Source organism: Myotis davidii, unplaced genomic scaffold (genome assembly GCF_000327345.1).
Source record: "Myotis davidii unplaced genomic scaffold, ASM32734v1 scaffold93, whole genome shotgun sequence".
Classification (NCBI taxonomy): Eukaryota; Metazoa; Chordata; class Mammalia; order Chiroptera; family Vespertilionidae; genus Myotis; species Myotis davidii.
The window spans coordinates 4,476,539-4,489,949 of NW_006292095.1; the positions used below are offsets into that span (position 1 = coordinate 4,476,539).

The following is a 13,411-nucleotide window of genomic DNA, read 5'->3' on the forward strand; positions in this document are numbered from 1 at the left end:
CGGCTGCCGGGAGCCGCGCCCCAGGAGCCGCCCCCTCGGACCGTACTACTTGCGCGGGGGGGGCGTCCGCGGCGGCAGCGCTCTGATGTCTGTAGCGCGCCGGCCGGACTCCCCCGCCGCGGCGCCACGCTGGTCGCGTCCGCACTGCGGGCCGGGGGCTTCCCGGCTGCGACTCCGGGCTGCGGGCGGAGGACCCCGGCACCCATAGGGCTCCGTCAGCGTCAGGAACTGGGAAGATCCATTTTTCTGGGACCGCGCACGCCGGACCTTTCCCCCTTCCCTTTTTATTTTTATATTTTCATCTCGCCACTGTGACTTCAGGGTGTTGCTGATGATGGATCGCACAGAAGTTAAGCCCCTTATAAAAAACAAACAAACAAAAAACTTTGAGGCCGCTGTTGGCTGGCGTTTTCCCTCCCTGATACTGACAGCGTGGAAGATTTCAGCCTGTTCACCTTCAACCCCGTCACCCCCAGGATTTGGATAATCCGCCAGCAGTGCTGCAGGCGTAGCCAAGGACTGGAAACTTAGATGCTTTGTCCCTCCCCCAAACCGCACTCGTGGCCGCTTTGTGGCCAGGTCTTGGGCACAGGGTGCAGGATTACCCTGTGAAATGGTAGCCCGATCGGTTTCCCATCCTCCTCTTGAGGCGTTCTTTTCATAACTTCCAAGCCTTTGATTTCTGGCTTCGCTTGCTGCTCCGGAGTATGCCAATGGGCCGGGCGAAGGCAGCCTTCAAAATAAAAACCCTCGCGTAATGATTGAAGGCGGAACTCTCCGAGGACCGCTTCATTTTCCATTCAGTAGGGATGGCTCCTCACCAGTGCTCCCTCAAACACCAGGCTCGTGTCCGATTATCATTTCCCAGGGTTATGGTGCATCTGTGAGGTGGCTGCAGGTTCCCCCGGAGAGAGAGAGCAGCTCCAGAACTTAGGAACAAATCTTTGTTGACGAATCATGATCGTTTAAGCAAAAATAATGCAAGATGGGGCGTGGCGGGTTGCCTCACCATAACAGAAGGGCACGGTTTTGGTTGGGGGGTGTCAGGATGGGTATAGAACTCATCCAGCGTCTTCCCAGAGATAAACACAACTGTCATGAGGGTTCTGTAGACTATGGAGATGTGAAGTAAGCAGGAGTCCTCTTTTCTTAGGTTCACATGACTATGCCACAACACTATCCAACTGTATTTTTAGGTTTATGGTGCACCGCATAAACCTTTCGATTATAAGGTTCCCCAGGTTCCTGTGTTTAACACAAGTGTTTTGCTGCCTGGAAAGAACAGGATCCCATGTAAATGAGTGACTGGCACGGCCTCGGTCCTGCTCATTCTTCCTCCTGAATAGTTCTCAAATCTTTCCATTTCTCCGCATCGCCGTTTTCCACAGCTCTACTGTAAATGCCTCCCAACTGGTTCTACCATGGGTTTTTCTTACCTGGGTCACTGCCTGGCTGCTCTGTGACTTGAACTCTACTCTAGTCTTGCTGCTTCTGCCGCGCTATACTCCCAGCCTTTTCTATCCCTAGCCATAATTGGTAGAGAATTGGTTCTGATCCTTTACTATGTCCAAGAATCATCTGGGGCACTCCTTTAAAAGCACCCATTCAAAATGCTGGCAGGAACTGGAAGTCTGTATTTTCACCAAGTGTCCTGGAGAATTTCACAGGATAAATTTTGGGGAAAAATGACTAGTTTGAACCAACTAATTGCTTCCTTCGGAACAATCTCGCTTTTGCCTGCAGTTTTGCACAGTTCTCCTCACTTCCTCCACCTTCAGCTCTCTGACCTTGACTGCCTGAACTTGCGCATCGGTTCTTGGAAAGCTTGCTGATTTCTCCATCCTTTTTACCATCTCTATTCCCCAAACATCCAGAAAGACTTACTGTGGCCCTTAGGTAGTTTTGAAAGGAAGCACCATAAATAGTTATACCAGGACAACAGACATAAACCAGGGCATCCCAGGATGTAAGGTCACCCTATACTTAGCATACTATATATAATATATTTGTTTACTTCTCTGTCCCACTTCTGCACCATAGGCTTTAAATGGCAGGGACCAACCACATGGGATTTATGATTCATTTTTGTTTCCCCAGAGGTTAGGATGGCCACACATTCCATAAGTGTTTAATAAATGTGCAGAAAATGAATCATCTAGTTTACTAAAAGACCTATGAGTTTGGCTATGGTGACAAATTCCTAAAACCTGACTCCTCCTGAAGAAATCAAGGTTTTGTACCAGCACAGAACAGAACCTGGTACAAGTGATGGCCCCAACAAGATAAAGCCTGGCCTATACAGCAGTTTCTTGAAACTGGAGAAACAAATGCTCCGCGTCTAAAAACCACTCCTCTGCAAGCTCCCGGACTCAGTGTGGACAGCAATAAAGTCACGCCTCCATCGTTCAAATTGATTTTATTGTCTAGAACAGCCGTGGGCAAACTACGGCCCGTTTGAAATGAATAAAACTAAAAAAAAAAAAAAAAAAGACCGTACCCTTTTATGTAATGATGTTTACTTTGAATTTATATTAGTTCACACAAACACTCCATCCATGCTTTTGTTCCGGCCCTCCGGTCCCGTTTAAGAACCCATTGTGGCCTTCGAGTCAAAAAGTTTGCCCACCCCTGGTCTAGAAGTACAAATAAGGAGACTAACTGATACGCGAATTTTCTTGTAATTCTGGGAAAGTGGGCAATGTTTGACAACAGGCATTCTAACCAAAGTAAACAATCATTTTGCTGCTATGTTCTCAACTTCATGGAAGGAAATGTCTGCAAATGCATGACCATAAGCACAGAAAGGACCCCATCTGTTCTCTTCCTTCCTCTGCTTCCTGCCCTTCAGAGAAGCTCTGGATCAACACACCATGAAAATCTAAAAGGTAACTCCCTTGAAACAGCGACAATGGTAGCCAGGCCAGGCACAGACTTTGCAGCTAATGGATGCTCCAGAAGGATCTGCGAAATGGGTCTTTGAGGTAAAATATATATATATAAAAATTCAAACAGGCACACAACTATCCATTTAGTAGCATAACTACTGTGAGAATGCCGGTGGGAACGGGGCAGGAGGTGAGGCGCAGAGGCGGGGTGGGACCTTGTTGGGAAGGATCCTGTACACCTGTTAAGGAGTCTGAACTTGACCCTGGAGTGGGGGGAGCAAACACAAGTACCTGCCTTTATCATGTAAGGGAGTGACAAGGCCTGGGTGGTAGCTGCGCTACCCGGTAAACACTGCCTTGACTAAGGGGCAGCCCTACCCAGTTCCTGTGCCCAGTGTTGCCACTGAACAATTTTCTAAGAGAAACCAAAATCCTGGGTTTCATAAAAAATCTTCCAATCTTTAAAGTTCTCACTAATTTAAGTTGTTTTAAACTTTGTGGACGCCAACATGGTGCATGACAAACAAAAGCCATCTATCTCCCTGTGCCCCTGAGTGGCCCACGGAGCCTGGAAGGACAGAGTGAAGTCATCAGGCTTGGAGCAAGTAACATTTCATTTAGAAACTCATTTTGGCAACAACCTGGGGGCTGTGAAACTGCTACTTTCCCTGCTCCCGAGCTGCCTAGAGAAGGGGACAGCTTCTCCCCAGAGGGCAAAGGAAGCCAAACTGGAAGGAGTGTCCTTATCTTTCCTTCACTCCATTTGTTCACTAAGTATCAGTGCTGTAAGTAAGCCAAGCACAACGGAAACAATTTAAAATAGAAGGAAGAACCTCTGCTAAGACAATGGAGTTCCCAACAGCCAGCCTGTGAAATGAGAAGGCATCTGTGAGATGATGTTGAGGGAGGGACGGAGGCAAGGAAGGAGGACAGGGTCAGGATGACACTAAGGAATCACAGAGATAAAATAACTGCTGAGATACCAGAAAGGTCAGGCAGGCAGACAGACCAGTCAGCTTATCTGCATTTTCTAACAACTTGAGAATTTGATGAGCAAAAGACACATTTACTTCAACTGAGATTAAATGTCAGATTGATGAGGTAACCAAAGTGGCTGGGCAGCTTCGAAGGGTTTAGGAAAAGCACTGGCCGGTACGAAATTGAAATGGCCAATGGCAACTAGGACGCCGTGCCTCTGTGGAACCTCAATGGACCATCTCCCACTCCCCCACTCCCCGACTCCATCTCTTCACTGCATGAAGTTTCCAAGACATGGTGCGGCATCCCTGCCTGTGGTTCCTCCTTCAACCTGATCACTGAACGTCTTCTCCCACTCACCAAGCTAAACACCCTCAATCCTTAGCTTTTTTTTCTCTTGAATATTGACATGAAGGTCTCACCTTCTATTGCCCAGCGAGTGTTGCTCAGTGGTTGACCGTCAACCTATGAACCAAGAGGTCACGGTTCGATTCCCAATCAGGGCACATGCCCTGGTTGCAGCTCAGTTCCCAGAAGGAGGTGTGCTGGAGGCAGCCAGTCGTTGATTCTCTCTCATTATTGATGTTTCTCTCTCTCCCTCTCCCTTCTTCTCTGAAATCAATAAAAATATATTTTTTAAAAGTAGTACTTTATATCAATAAAGTTTCATTTGACCCTTATCATCATTCCCTCATGTAGCAGGGCATGTTTTCTCATTCTCAATTTGCTGGATGAACCAGAAAGGGCGACCACCTGCCCGGAGTCACACAGCTATTTAACACCACAGCTGAATCTAGGACCTTGCACCCCGCCTTTCAGTACTCTCTGCACTATATCAAACAGCAGGAAAGCAGAATACCCTGGAGCTAGTGATTCCGTTAGTTAGACATTCCTTGAAAATTGTTGTGACTACAGTCCTGCTTCCTGCTTATGTGGTACCAGCTGCAAAATCACAACTAGGATACCTCCCTCCCTCAGTGGAAAAGTCATTGTCAGCAGGAGGCCTGCTTTCCTTACCTACCTCAGTCTAACTAGGCAAGAGCATGCTGATGTCTGTGCAAGACAACCTTGCCAATAACAGCATCTGACCATATTCCACCATGTTAACTTGACAGTTCTTAACCTTGCAAGATCTGATATTATCCCCTATAGAATCTTCACTGCACTACCTAAACACACCCAAATCAGAGAATTTTTTCTACATATTTACACTGAAAATTATAAAGAGAACCTCCTCATTTTTAAAAGAGAAAAGCCAGATTTGTGTCCATAGCTAATCAGTACTCTTTCAAAACGCCAGGAAGAGTAAAAGGAACCAGACTGCATCCATTAAAGACTTGGCCAACGACTCCTTGACTTTGGACTTCCAACCTCCAGATCGGTGAGAAAATAAATTTCGTTGTTTAAGCCAAAATAATAATAAAGAAAGAAAGAAAGAAAGAAAGAAAGAAAGCAAGAAAGAAAGAAAGAAAGAAAGAAAGAAAGAAAGAAAGAAAGAAAGAAAGAAAGAAAGAAAGAAAAAGAAAGAAAGAAAGACTTGGCCCCAGCTCCCCACCTGGGGCCTGCTCAAAGACCCTTGCTCAGGTTTTCCTCTGGTGAACAACTCTTGTCAGACACACCCTCAAATCTGTTTTGTTCTGTATCAAAAAGTAAAGTTTTATTTCCCCAGAAAGTATGCCATTTAACCTATGTCACAATGAAACCTATAGCAGAACTGCCACATAGCAGAATTATATTGTATCAGCCTTCAGAGAAGTGTGTGTGTGTGTGGGGGGGGGGGGCATATATTTTATAATATTTACACTAAACTGGTATTGTTTTAGAGCCATTTTATGAGGTTCTCTCTATTCCCATCAAATATCATGATGATGTGTTTACTGACTTGATAAGAAAATTCATGATAGTTCTCTACCCTGGAGTGTAAGAGTATTAGAGAAACAGCTGTTGAGTACAAAAGATATAAACAGAATTAGGTCGGTCTGCCCATTCTACATGAGGACAATAACCCTAACATTATTCCTCACTCTTCCCACCAACTACTGCAAATCCAAAGTTGAAAACAAGGAAACCAAAAACAAACACAAGAGATCCACCCCAAGCAGTGAACAATCTTTAAATGTTAGAAATACCTTCTATTCCAGTAGATATGTTTGGTTTTTCCTGCCAAACAACATTGCAGTCACAGAGCCAGTCAAACAGGTATGTCCTCTTGTAAAAATAACTGTTAAGGATTTAGCACATTTTGTTTTCTCTGTTGAGCTTACATTCCTTTTCAGCCCACTGGGCAATGAGAGGAGTGATCCCTCCTAGATATGGAAAGCCTCAGATGAGAACCCTTTCTAAGTTGCTTATGAATTTCATTTTCTAACAATGAATATTATTCCAAATGGGAGAGGTCTACTTTGCTTCATTTTTCTGGCTTCTGGGGTGGTGGAATCTAAGGCTTGAGTTAAAGAGGTTGAAGGAATTCAGGAATTAGAATCAGAATAATATTTCCTTATCCTGCAGCCATTTTATTCCCTCGCCTCTACCCTGCCTCCAAAATAAAATAAATCCCCCCCAAAATGTCCCTGGAAGACTAGAGGAACACTGATTACATGACCCAGATTTTCTGAGGTATTCCTGATCGCCAATATTCTACCCACTATCCTAGTAAGTGCATGTCCCATATTCAATGTGTGAAACATTATCACTAAGAAGTTAGAAGGGAGGACACTTGGAAAGGGCAGCAGGGATTCACTGATGGGAGGATGTGAGAAGAAGTGTCTACCAAGAGAAAGAATAAAACCACAAAAAGATTTCCAAAATAATTGAGACACCCACTCTACCTAAATCCTCACTCTGGGAAGCTGGGGCATTTCATTACTGTAACTCATGTGTTTGTGACGAATAATCTGCCTGTGTTTCTAGGACATAAAAAGATGGGAAACTAGGAAGCAAATTCCATGACATGAGACGCAGCCTTCTGTGTCTTCCAGCTTTCATCTGTTTAGAGGGAAAGGTTAACTGCCATTTTTTGGTTCTGAAACTACATGTGTGTGAAAATGGAAGCAAAATATGTCCTTTTAGTTCTCTGTCATAGTACAAAGTGGGGAGAGGGGAAGCCTGTTTCCTTTGTGTCTGCTTTAAAACTCCAAATATTAAAACATCAGCCATTTATTCACCAACTAAACCAACTAGCTGAGTAAATACATCAGACATCACACTGTTCCTAGTTAGTAAAAGTAAATATTGTAAAGATGGCGGCAATACTGCGCCATTAATGTATAGGTCCAATGCAAGCTTCATTCAAAATTCTTAGGGAATTTTTCTTAGGATTTTTCAATATTTATAAGAGTCAAGAATGAGATTAGGTCTACAAGATATTGACACATTTATGCAAAAATAGGCATATCCTTGTTTTGTAAAATAGAACAGAAAGCCCAGAAAAAAGACCTTATAAGATATAGGAATTTGCCCTAACCGGTTTGGCTCAGTGGATAGAGTGTCCGCCTGCAGACTGAAGGGTCCCAGGTTTGATTCTGGTCAAGGGCATGTACCTTGGTGGTGGACACATCCCCAGCAGGGGGAGTGCAGGAGGCAGCTGATCGGTGTTTCTCATCGATGTTTCTAACTCTCTATCCCTCTCCCTTCCTCTCTCTAAAAAATCAATAAAATATATTTTAAAAGGATATAGGAATTTATCATATGATTTTCTAGAAATGTTACAATGCAGTTGGGAAGGAAAGATTATTTAATAAAATGGTTGAAGAATAATCGGTTGTGTGACTGAAAAGGGGGCTATGTAATAAACCTGACAAGCTCGGGAGGCCACATGCCAGGCCCGACAAGCTCAGTGACAGAAAGTAACCACCTAGGCTGGACTGACCCCAAATTCCGAACTGGGCAGTTACGGCAGGTGGTCAAGTCCAAGGCCTATAGCTTCCTTAGCAAAGGTCAAATCTTTACCTTAAGTGAGCCCTGTCTATTGTTCTTATGCATCTAGGATACCATACCTTTGACAGTTTAGAATGATTTTGTTGTTGTTGTTAATTCTCACCTGAGGATATTTTTTCCATTGCTTTTCAGAGAGTAGAAGAGAGGGAGGGAGGGAGAGAGAGAGAGAAAAACATCGATGTGAGAGAGACACATTGGCTGGTTGCCTCTTGCACGTGCCCCGACCAGGGGCGGGAGCAAACCTGCAACTGAGGTACCTGCCCATGACCAGGAATCGCACCCACACCCTTCTGTGGGCAGGCCAGTGCTCTAACCACGGAGAGCATCACTGGTGAAGGCTAGAATAATTTTCTTTTCCAGGTGCCTGAAAGGCACAACTGAAGGCACCAGAGCAGGAGACCATGAAACTCTTTATCTTGCTGCCTGTACACCATCTCTATTGACTGTAAATGTTAACTATCCTCTACTCACCAACGTAAAAAAAAAAAAATGTGTTTCTCCATTTTGCTTTTTATCCAATCCTAGAGATTTCCCCTTTGCTTGCCTCCACCCCCGCTTATCTACCACCAATGGATTTCATGTAATCTGCATAAAAAGAACTGCAGAATTGCCATTCTCTGGAGCATCTTCTCAATCCATTGAGATCTTGCTTCCGGTCATGTTCTCAAAATGTTGGCTCAAATAAAGTCTTATAAACATTTTCTATAGGTTTGGATGTTCTTTCATCAACAGTTGGGAATGGGGAAAAAGATCAAGTTAAAATAAACCCTTAGCTCAGAGTTTATACTAAGAAAAATTCCAGATGGATTAGATGGCTAAATAGTAAAAATCAAACCATGGGCAGAAAACAATCTAGAAGCAACAGAATCTGTCACAGCTCTGTTGGAAGGATAACTGTCCATACTTTGAAGTAATTAATGAAATCACACACAAAATAAAGACCGCAGGTTTGGCTACATAAGAAGAATATGTTTTTAAATGTTTGCCTTCAAATTAAGGGGCAAATCAACAGGCTGTGGAAAACAGTAGCAACCAAAGCTGAGATTGTTCTATCCTAAGGAACTCATGGAAACTTGCCCTAGCCAGTTTGGCTCAGTGGATAAAATGTTGGCCTGTGGCCTGAAGGGTCCTGGGTTCGATTCCGGTGAAGGGCATGTTCCTTGGTTGCAGGCTCGATCCTGGCCTGGGCCCTGGTCAGGGCACATGCAGGAGGCAACCAATTGATGTGTCTCTTTCACATCAATGTTTCTCTCTGTATTTCCCTCTCTCTTCCACTCTCTCTAAAAATCAATGGAAAAATATCCTCGGGTGAGGATTAAAAAAAACAAAACAAAACAAAATAACAACCAAAAAACTAGTCCCATCATCCATACCCCAACAGAGAAGTGAATGATTGTAACTGCTTAATCTGCATTAGGCACTATGCTAAGCGCTTTACATTTCATCCCCAACCTCTTGCCCCATAGTCTCACAAGGAAGGTATTATTATGGACTGGTCAGGTTGGCTACATTTTCAGCTTCTGGAGCAGGGGCTCCTGATCTGGGTTAGCAAAGAAGGATCTCAGAAGATCATAACCTCCTTGAAATTAGATGCACGATGATGTGTGTGTGCATATTCGCATCCATCTCTCCACCTCCTTTTCCTTACATACAAACGCCACTTCAGGAATAATGCTTTAGGCTGATAAAAGATTAATTTTCCAATCTGAAAGTGGAACAAGCAGATTCTCTTTTTTCTAACAGTCACAAGGAAGTCCTAAATGAAGGGGGGCTCTTACACAGAGAACCCAGACCTGCCAGAAATTAATATAAGCAGCAGCAAGCAAGCTTGGGTGACATGCAGTGAGTGGAAAGGAAAGGAATGTCCAGTGGTCAGCCTGTGAATCTAATATGAGTGACCTGCTGGTGACACCTATTTTACTCAGAGGCACTTGCCTGGAGAGCCATAAAAATGGGAGCTCCTTTTAAGATAAATCCTAAAGAACCTCATGAGCACAAAGCTAGGGCTCTTCTGGAGACCTCGGAGGGGACTTGTGCAAGTAAGGGGTCCTGAACTTTATGCTCCTTTAGCTTCACGGTAAATTCAGCCTGAGCCTGGCCCAGAGGGCAGGAGAGAGCCCTGTCTCAGGACCAGTGCAGCTGGCTTCAACTTGTAAGTGAGGGGAGGGGTCACACTGACCTCTTCTATCTTCCTGGAGGAAATGAGAAATTTTAATCACTGGAAACTTGATAAAATTATCAAGAGATACCTCCTACATCAGTGGTTCCCAACCTTCCTAATGCCGCGACCCTTTAATACAGTTCCTCATGTTGTGGTGACCCCAAGCATAAAATTATTTTCGTTGCTACTTCATAACTGGAATTTTGCTACTGTTATGCATCGTAATGTAAATATCTGATATGCAGGATGTATTTTCATTGTTACAAATTGAACATAATAAAAGCATAGTGATTAATCACAAAAACAATATGTAATTATATATGTTTTCCGATGGTCTTAAGCGACCCCTGTGAAAGGGTCGTTTGACCCCAAAAGGGTCGTGACCCACAGGTTGAGAACTGCTGTCCTACATGAATTGTGAAACAGAACTCATAGCTCTATTCCTTTGTACCAGTGAATACACACACTCACATACACACTTTAAGATAAAAAAGAAAAACTGCAATGCTTCTTTAGCCCTGTGTGCCTTCCACACCCTCATCCTTTGAATTTCCACAAGACTCACCATGGTAGAGTCTAAATCCCCCCCCCACACCCATTATTTCCTTATTTTTTCCAGTGAAAGAACCCTCTGAGTTTTTGCTGGACACATGACCGCCCAGCTGGAGGCCATATTTCCCAACTAGACCCCTTCTCTGCAGCCAGGTGTGGCCTTGTGACAGTTTTGGCCTATGGGATGTGAGCCAATGGTACATGCAACTTTGGGGCAATGTCTTTAAAAAGAAAACTGCTTGTCTCTCACTCTCCTTCCCCCGTCCCATAGGCTGGGGGTGAGCCAGCTTCTGTTGTGTGGATGAGGATGAAGGGGCGCAGAATATGCCACCCCAAAGTGTGCCACTGTGGCACATGGGTGACTCTGAACTAAAGCCAATCAAGACCAAGGAGACCTAGGAAAACATTTACCTCCTCCTGAACTACCTGTAGGGCATCTGTCTCAAAAAGAGAGCTATTATATGAGATACCTGTGTGGCAGGGCAAACGTCTAATTACCAAATATCTGCTCGTCTATCTTCCTGCGAGTTACCCTCCTTTCCTTTGAAGTCCCAGACCCCATCCCATTCCTTAGGGATGGCACAGAAGCCTCAATGTGCCTGACTACCTTTGGATCTCATATTTTTATGCATATCCCATATAAACAAAATTAAATTTGTTTTTCTCTCGTTGATCTGTAGTATGTTGCTAGACCAGCCAAAGAACCTGGGAAGGAATAAGGGAAAATTTTTCCTCCCCTACAAGGCCCACACTTGGGAGATGGTGAAGCAGCAAGACAAATGGGGCCAGGCCAGGCTGACCTGGTGCAGCAGAATAGCCTACAGACTAACCACCAACCGATGACTATTCAGTGAGAGAAATAAAAGCCTGCCTTCTTCGCACTATTGTACCGTTAGGTCTCTTTGCTGCAGCATTAACTATATATAACTTTTGGGGGAGCATTTCAGCATCTAAATTCCCTTAGGCAACGATATAGGAAGAACCTGCCCTAATTTCATTCCACATCATGGTGAGGATTATATTTGGTTTCCTTCAAAAATTCATCTTATATCTCCGTAGTGTCCTTTTCCTAAAGCCAAAATTCCCCCAACCACGAGACTCAAACCTGCTATGTGGGTGAGGTGGCCTACCTGTTATGGTCATAATTAGCTGGTCTGTTAATACTGAAGAAAAGGCAGCAAAGGGAAGGCGGACATTCTAAGCACGGTCATCTGGGCAGCTTCCCCAGGGAGCTGGTGTCCACTCCCTGCAGATCACTGGGGGAAGGGATCAAACAAAGCGGAAATGAGCACAGGAGCTGAGCCGTGAAGGCAGGGCAATGTAGGGAAGGTGCTTGCCTGTCAGTCTGGCCTGGGGCACAGTGAATGATCTAGAAGGGTGGAGCCACGGCCAGCATGTGAACTCTTGAACTCTTAGAAGGTTAAGATCCCCACACAGAGTTCTCTCTCTCTCTCCTGCTTGCTCTTGCTTGAGCTCTCTTGTTCATGACCTGCACTCACCCATGCGCTAGCCTGCCACGTGGCCTTAAGCAGCCACCTGGTCCATGCCATGTGGACCCCACGTGCAATAGACAAGCTAAGCTGGCCAGGTGCTGGACTGGACTGTGCTTTCATATGGAACAGAAACACCCTAGCTGGTTTGGCTCAATGGATAGAGTGTCATCCTAGCTAGTTTGGCTCAGTGGATAGAGTGTTGGCCTGTGGGCTGAAGGGTTCTGGGTTAAAGGGCACATGCCAGGGTTGCAGGCTCGATTCCCCCCAGTTGAGGGCACATGCCAGGGTTGCAGAATCGATTCCCAGTGTGGGGTGTGCAGGAGGCAGCCAATCGATGATTCTCTCTCATCATTGATGTTTTTCTCTCTCCCTCTCCCTTACTCTCTGAAATCAATAAAAATATATCTTTAAAAAATATGGAACCGAAACTCTGGGTAGTGGCCTTAATCCTGGCCCTAGACAAGATTGGACTTTTTCCACGGTGAGATGGGGTGTTGGTGGGGAACATCATCAATACAACTTTTCCACGAAAACCCATCCTCCCGTGGAGGCCTCAGGAAATTCTTTTCCCCGAGGCGCCCTAAGTACTCCACTTCCACCAATAACATAACGGTTAGACAGACATGAGCAAAGCAAGGATGATGCTTCAGGACTTACAATTGAGGAAGTAGTTAATATTTTAAAAAATATATATGGAACAGAAACTCTGGGCAATGCCCTTAATCCTGGCCCTACTGGAGACAAGATTGGACTTTTTCCACAGTGGGATGGGACCTTGGTGGGGAACATCATCAATAAAACTTTTCCACAAAAATCCATCCTCCCGTGGAGACCTCAGGAAATTCTTTTCCCCGAGGCGCCCTAAGTACTCCACTTCCACCAATAACATAACGGTTAGACAGACATGAGCAGAGCAAGGATGATGGGCCAGATACAGAAACTTGCCAGGGCAGAAAGCCCCGGATGCCGAGAAGGGGCAAAATTGGGAAAACAAGAGCCTCGCCCCCAGGGTAACTCGGACCAAGGACCCAGTGTGCCCTCTCCCCCCAAGGAGCATGCCCATGCCATCCCCTCCCCCCTCATTTTTCCCCACAGGCACCTCTAAGGGACCCTATGAGATATGCAACCAGGGGAGCAATGGGCAGCAGCACTCCCTGGAGAGCTCCCCTAAGATTCCCACCTGCAAGAGGAGAGATAAATACACTGGGACCAAGGACCCAGTGTGACCTCTCCCTCCAAGGAGCATGCCCATGCCATCCCCTCCCTCCTTTTCTCCCCCCACAGGGGTCTAAGGGACCCAGTAAGATATGCAACCAGGGGAGCAATGGGCAGCAGCAGCTCATCTGGGACTAACCCCCTGAACTTGTCTCCAAGCCCCCCCCCTTTTTTTAAAAAAATATATTTTA

At 45.2% G+C, this 13,411-nt stretch overlaps 1 protein-coding gene across 2 annotated transcripts in view; it reads right to left on the reverse strand.

Annotated features, from left to right (window-relative positions):
- The window catches only part of TACC1 (transforming acidic coiled-coil containing protein 1), a 110,491-nt gene that overhangs the window by 45,789 nt on the left and 51,291 nt on the right, over positions 1 to 13,411 (reverse strand). The gene's annotated exons all lie outside the window — the stretch shown is intronic.